Source organism: Drosophila ananassae, chromosome XR, assembly GCF_017639315.1.
Source record: "Drosophila ananassae strain 14024-0371.13 chromosome XR, ASM1763931v2, whole genome shotgun sequence".
In the NCBI taxonomy this organism is placed as follows: Eukaryota; Metazoa; Arthropoda; class Insecta; order Diptera; family Drosophilidae; genus Drosophila; species Drosophila ananassae.
Window position 1 is genome coordinate 12,408,671 of NC_057932.1, and position 7,236 is coordinate 12,415,906.

At 39.3% G+C, this 7,236-nt stretch overlaps 1 long non-coding RNA gene across 1 annotated transcript; it reads left to right on the forward strand.

The window, feature by feature from the left end:
• Positions 1-2,093: 2,093 nt before the first annotated feature.
• LOC116655064 lies at positions 2,094-2,740 on the forward strand. Its single transcript, XR_004310215.2, has 2 exons — positions 2,094-2,446; positions 2,513-2,740. It is a non-coding gene; the product is annotated as an uncharacterized LOC116655064 (long non-coding RNA).
• Positions 2,741-7,236: the final 4,496 nt, after the last annotated feature.

Consider the following 7,236-nt stretch of genomic DNA (forward strand, 5'->3'; position numbering starts at 1 on the left):
ATGTCGATTGTTTACATTTATTTGAGCGTGGGATTGCCTACGCTGCATATATGTAGATGAATATGTGAATATGTCACTATATATATTCCCTTCCAGAGTTCTATTCTCCGGTAGAGTAATCCCGTTACATCATTGTTACTCTGAAGCGGTTAATCGTCACGGCGTATCTCTTTTGTTACGTCTTCTCTTCGACGTGCCTGATCCGAAAGTGCCTCTCTACCACAAATTTCTAATTGATCTCTTCTCGCTCTCACTACAGTGGACAAATCTCAGTCAATAATGAGTCTAATTTGCACTGCTTAGAAATGCGAGTTTGGAGGATCCATCACTGGTGACTCGTATCTGTCCTGCTGGCTTTGCAACAACTGCTCACATATTAAATGTGCACAATGGACACAATATGCTGGGCACAATGGACGGATAAGCGATCTTATCACAAAGAATATTGGTCTGACAGGGTCTTGTATTGCCTGTAGAGAGATTGAGTCTGAGATGCGGACTTTCATGAAGCAGACGAGAAACGGCTTTCTGCACTTAATGAGCACTTAATGAGCAATTCCTTACACTTGAGACCCAATTCCTTGGACTCAAGTTATTAAGTGAATCTCCAAGGAGAAAAATTCCAAAAAAAAACCCGATGGGGGTAACTTTATTGGGTACTCCTGCTTCTCATGCGATTCATTCGGATACTTTTTAACGCCTAATACTTCATCGCCTTCTGTTGTGCCTGTGGAAGTGATCCGTTCACCAAGTCAGCCAATGGAATCGTCAAGGAGTCTTGGTCCACCTGTTGTCTTGGATCCTCTATCATTGGAAAACCTGCAGGTTCCTGTGGCTCCGTCATCTAGGCCTCTCACTGGTGTGGCGCCTGAGTTAAGATCCTCTGGGCTTTCGCTTAGAGCTGTTGCACCTCGTAAAGCTATATTTGTATCCCGCCTCATGCCGGATGCCACTGTGGATGATGTCAGGAGTCACCTCTTAAACCATCGTAAGGTAGCTCCTAATGAATTAGCGGTCTATAAGTTTAATTTTAAACATAAGCGTAGTATATCCTCTTTCAAAATTGTAACTCCTGAATCCTACTTTGAAAAAGCACTTGATCCGTCAGCCTGGGCTGAGCACAGTGTTATTCATGAATTTTTAGCCAAAGATCCTCTAAATCCCAACTATGCCGATTCAGCTCCAAAAAACTGAGTAATAACGTATTTTCTTGCTACCAAAACGTTCGAAGTATTCTGGGTAAATTGAGCCAATTTTTTACCAAGAGTTCTTTTAATTTTGATGCTATTGCACTTACTGAAACCTGGCTTAATTCTTCTGTCTCTGATTATAAAGTTTTTGTTCCAAAGTACACTGTGTTTCGATTGGATAGGCCTTCTTTCGGTGGTGGTGTCCTCATTGCTGTTAGTATTAAATACTCGGCTGAACTAATCACTTTCCCGAATGAGTTTGGAATCGAGTTTATCGCAGTAAAAATAACTGTTGGTCCGTCTCATATTTTCATGACCTGTTTCTATATACCTCCATCGGTTGAGGATACGGTATATTTTAACCACCTTGAGGCTATTAAGCTCGTTCTATCATTAGTCAGTGACTCTGATTTTGTCCTAATTATGGGTGATTTCAACCTTCCCAAAATCTCCTGGATCCCGTGTGATGATGACAATTCCTTGCATGCCAGTTGTCATAGCGACTTTATTGATGCATTAATTGAAATTGCTCTTTTCCAAATTAACCCCATCTTTCTCTAGACCTTATTTTCTGTAATAGGATATCCTCTGTGACTGTAAATCGGTCTTCACCACTATCGCTTCCTGAGGACGTACCATCCTACACTATTGGTTTCGGTATCAATTGATGTCCTTAATATACATGCTAACTATAAGGCTCAGCATCGTACTAAATGTTTCCGAAAAACGGATTACAATGCTCTTCTCAATCATTTAGCTGGAATTGACTGGGAATATCTTTCATCTTTTAACTCTATTGATGCTGCTACTGATTCTTTTTAATTTTCAAAAATTTTGTATTTCCTTTAAATGGTTGAAATAAAATATCTTTTGGTTGCCTACATTTTTGTAAATTTTATGAAATATTACGGCATACGTTTCATTTCTAAACAAATCAAAATGAAAAAAAAAAAAATTGTTGATTAACTTTTATATTAGTAATAACAATTTAAAAAAAATTTACTCCAGACAATAAGCGATGGCTGAAAAAACGTAAATAGTATTACGGCTATTTTTTGTCAGTCCGGATTTTATTGTCCGCTACTGTATAAACAAATAAAAGATTGGCCTCTTTTGCACGAAGAAAAAAACCTCCATGTGGTATTCTCTGGGTGCCAGTACTAACTGGTAGCTAATTTGAGCAGCGAAAGGATCCTTGAAAAAAATTGGTGCAAATGAAAATAACGAGCCTCGGATAATAATTGAAATTGGAAGAGGTGAGTCTATGGCTACTAACCTAGAGAGCACACAATTTAGACCCACTCAATCGGTTAACCTTTCAGAGTGGGTGCCCTGTACGATAAGTGGAATGGCGTTCAGCTCCAAAAAGGGTTTGGGCCACCTTGCTTCTGGTCACATGTCACATCGGCACAAAGACGAACTAGATGAACAAAGTCTACGTGTCGATAAAACTGCAAGGTGGTCTGAAGAAGAATCTTTGATGATGGCGTGAAAGGAGGTTGAGCTTGCAGCAAGTGGTTTTCGATTTCTAAATAAAAAGCTTGTGGTGATTTCTTCGTATCGGAAAGGGGGTGATTAAAAGGCAAAATTGGAATAGATATGTTCCCACCCCAGAAGTAGTAGAAACGAACACCTCACAGCGCCGCCCTAGTATAAGCGAGCAAAACCGACGAGGATCGATTTCAGAAGGGGATCAATCAGACCACAGAATCAGAAACAGCGAAATCCTTAGGGTACTAACAGGACTTGCTCCTGTAGTATGTGAACCCCGGTGGAGAGCCGAGGTCCTGAAAAATGTCGTAGATAATACGCAGGTCTCGGGACAGGAAACCACCCTCCAAATTTTAATCAGTTATCTCATGGAGATTTTCCCGGCACGGAATGAACTGCACATTCTGACGAAGCCTCGAATGGAGCCTCGAAATATGAGACAACGAAGACGGCAGCAGTACGCTAGGGTTCAGCGAAACTGGGATAGACAACCAGGGCGATGCATAAAGTACCTACTGGAGGAAGCTGATGAGTCGGTATACCACACCAAGAGATCATGGAGCAATATTGGAGACAGATAATGGCTCAGCCTACCCATAGCTCGATGGGACCCACCGTGCTTAATATGGACCATTCGCTCGAGAGGGTATAATGAACTTGATCCTCTGGGGCGATAATTTGCGTACTCTATCCGTCTGGCCAGAACCATCATCATCCCGAAAAAGGCCACGGCAAATCGTCCAACTATAGTCCTATTTCAGTCACCTCGGTAATAGTTAGGCAACTAAATGGCCTTTTGACATGCCGGTTAAGCGCAGACATGAACTGGGACATGCGTCAGCGAGGGTTCCTAACCACCGATGAGTGTGCTGATAATATGACGATTGTTGATTTAGTTTTAAGGGAACATCATAAGAGATTCACACATTGGCTTCATATGGTGCCCCGAAAGGCTTTATCAACTACTTCCGGAAGTCGTCCGAGGACGGCGGCACAATGCTCGATGGGAACGGGTGGGTATCAGAGGCGTTTTTTTTTCCCTTTGTCCTTTTTGACCCTGTGTCTCCCATACTATTCAATTTGGTCATTGACCGGTTGCTTAGGACCTTACAGTGAGATTGGTGCCAAAGTCGGAAATGCCATGAAAAACGTAGATGCATTCGCAGATGTTATAATCCTTTTTGGAGAAACTCCGATGGGGCTTCAAAATGGGTTGAACACCACCGTTTGCTTTCTTTCCTCGGTGGGGTCAACCTTAATACGGACAAGTGTTTCACTGTCAGTATAAAGGGGCAAGCCAAGCAGAAGTGTACTGTCGTCGAACGGCGGAGCCTCTGATTGGCGGGCGCGAGTGTCTTTTACTGAAGCGTACTGACGAGGCGAAGTATTTAGGGATAAAATTCACTGCGAAGGGGCACCAATTTGATTGTCGAAAGAGGCATTTATTTGATTGAAGTGCAGGTTGTGACGGACGGACATTCTCTCGACCAAACGCACCAGTCGAGGATACACCGGACATCCGAACAAATTTGCGGAGATTTTTCGGCACATATGATATTGAGTTCGATTCCGCTTCTGGGAACTGAAGGGGAATGTGGAGTGGTCAATCGGTAAAATGGTTGATCGCTTCAGACCTCCTCAGCTCTGGTGGTAGTAAATTCATGTATTTGTCGGGGGACACACTTGATTGGACTTAACCAAAGCCTGGCTTCAAAATTAAGCTTGCTGCCGCAGCATAACATCTAAAACGGCATAAAATTCGCAAAGGATAAGGAGGAGGTTTTAGTACGTAGGCGTCTCAGGACTTGTCTCGGGATGAATCGTTCCTGCTTATCAATGGGATTAGATTACAAACCGCCAATTATATCCAATATATTCAAAAAAAATAATAATGAAAATGTATACAAATTTATAAATATATGAACATACATAAATCAACAGCTGCCTGTGGAGGAAATTAAAACATATATATAAGAAGATATTTAATTTCTTCTTCAAAATAGTTTGAAAAAATATATTTTTATTTGAGTTCCGTTTCTGTACTGTATCAAGTGTGATTCTTCAAAACTGCTTACAATTTCCCTTTTTATAGCTACCCTTGCTGAAGCTTTTTGCAGATCAAAGCTCGAAAGAAGCTTTTTTCTCTGAGGGGCTTTGTTTGTTTTGTTTAAATTTACTGATATACACTTAGAGAAATTTTGTTGATATGTTACTATATATATTATTCTACAATCACTGTCGTCCCTTACCCCTCGTTCTAGGTATTATATTATTTTGCTAAATAAATAGTTACAGTGCAGCCAACAATTATTTTAAATATTACAGATCAAAATAAACGTGCATAAATTATTTGGCGTACATACAAATAGATGCAGCGGTAAACTTATCGTTTGCTCTTCCCACCGTTATCCGCTGTTGTATGTGTGTATCATATGCGCTTTTTGTTTAACGGAACGTCAAGTGTGCGCTACCCTACTAATTGGTTGGGTATATTGTGTTCGGTGTCATTGGCGACCAACTATTTTTTGGATACTCAGTCCCTCGACTAACAAAATTATTCGAATATCAATTAATTAATCAATTATTTTTCGTTTTTAAAATTAATACCTTCTTTTAAATTCATCGCCAAAAAATTCATGACTTGACTCAGGGTCAGGGTCTCAGGGAATTTTATTACTGATTCGTGCATCAAATTGATTGGAATTGGAATAAAGAAAAAGATACACACCGTGGTGAAGTCGAGAATCAATGGTAGCGAGTTTCCGCTCGAATTTTGGATTTTAAAAACCATTTCTGACTATCACCCTGACCAGTCAGTGAACGTAAAAAATTGGACCCTACCAAAGAACTGGCCCTTAGCAGACCCATATTTTTATAAACCTCGGCGGATAGATGTGTTGATTGGAGCTGAGTCATTTTTCGAACTTTTGTCCGTTGGCCAAATAAAGCAAGGTCCGAACCATCCCATATTGCAAAAAACGCTCCTTGGATGGATAGTATCGAAAAAATATATGGCTAATTCCTAAACTCCTCAACAACCGGTCTCTAGCCTGAATTGCCAAGAAGTAATATGAGAATCAATAGATCACAATTTGAAAAAACTCTGGTCATTGGAAGAAGTTCCATCTTCTAAAAAGATGTTGTCGCCAGAACAGGAGTTGTGTGAGGAACATTATCGAAAGACTACTAGAATACTGCCTTCAGGTCGATTTGAAGTCATACTTCCATTTATGTCGGATTCAAGCGTTTTGGGCAACTCATTCGAGATAGCCAAAGGCCGATTTCTGTGGCTCGAGAGAAGATTATCTCGAGATCTGACCTTAAAAAAAGTGTATTTCGAATTTATGGAAGTATACGAATCTCTTGGTCTGATGTCCCCTGCAAGCAATGATGTTCTTGCTACTCCACACTATCGCACTCGTGTGTCTTACGGCCTCAAAGCACATCGATTAAACTACGAGTCGTTTTTGATACGTCCTGTAAAACATCCACACAGAAACGTATTGTAATTTTTTTTTTTAATTTTGTATTTATTGTTGTATATTACTCATTTCTATTTTATTCGTATTGTATTTTATTCATTTCATTTTTGTAGATTGTCACGCAACTATTTGTAGTCAGCTAAATGAAAAAAATGATTTTAGTGGGGCTACCAACAATTTTGTTTTCAAAATTCGTTACCTGCAAGAAAAACAATAGAAAACCAGAAAGGAAAGCTAACTTCGCGCGGAGCCGAAGTTGATATACCCTTGCAGTTAGGTAGCAGCTTATATTATTATATCTATGTATATCGGATCGTATATAGTTGGCCGATCCTTTTCTGAAATTCACCATCAATTTTTTAATAAAAATGTCTTAACAAATAGCAAGGTTGTGCCATTTCCGTTTGCTCAGTTATATGGCAGCTATAAAATATAGTCGGCCGATCCTATTGAAATTTGGCAGATACGACTAGATTTTTAGATTAGATTAGGTTATTAGCAATTATGATATTTATAATATCGGACAACTGAGACGTAGTATTCTCTAAATACTATTCACAGCACAACTCCTAGTTGGTTTATGCTTTATAAACCAATTCCTTAATTCAGTATTTAAACTGGAGGCATCTACACTAGCACTAGACTAAGGATATTTAAAAATTCAAATTCTTCAACATCTACCTCATCATTCATGAAATCCCTTTGCTCCGATTCCCCATTTTCTCCTAAATTATTATTTCTATTCACTATACCGCTTTCTTGCCTTCGCATTTTCCGCTTGCTTAACATATTTTTTTTAGGTTTTTAACCGAATATAAAAAAGGGCATCGCATATACATTAATACATTTCTTTTAAATAGTAAAAAATTAATTGAAAATGTTTTTATTATAACTTTGTTTTTTTTTTTTTGTAATAGCGGGAACATTTTAGCTCTAATTGGAGATGTTTTAATTTTTTTATAATTTTAAAAACGTCACTGTTTCCAGAAGTTCCTTGGCTTATACTGGTGGCGTTCGTCAATTCATCAACAGGTACTTGGGCCCGTAATTCTTTTGTTCTGCGCCGCTTGCTT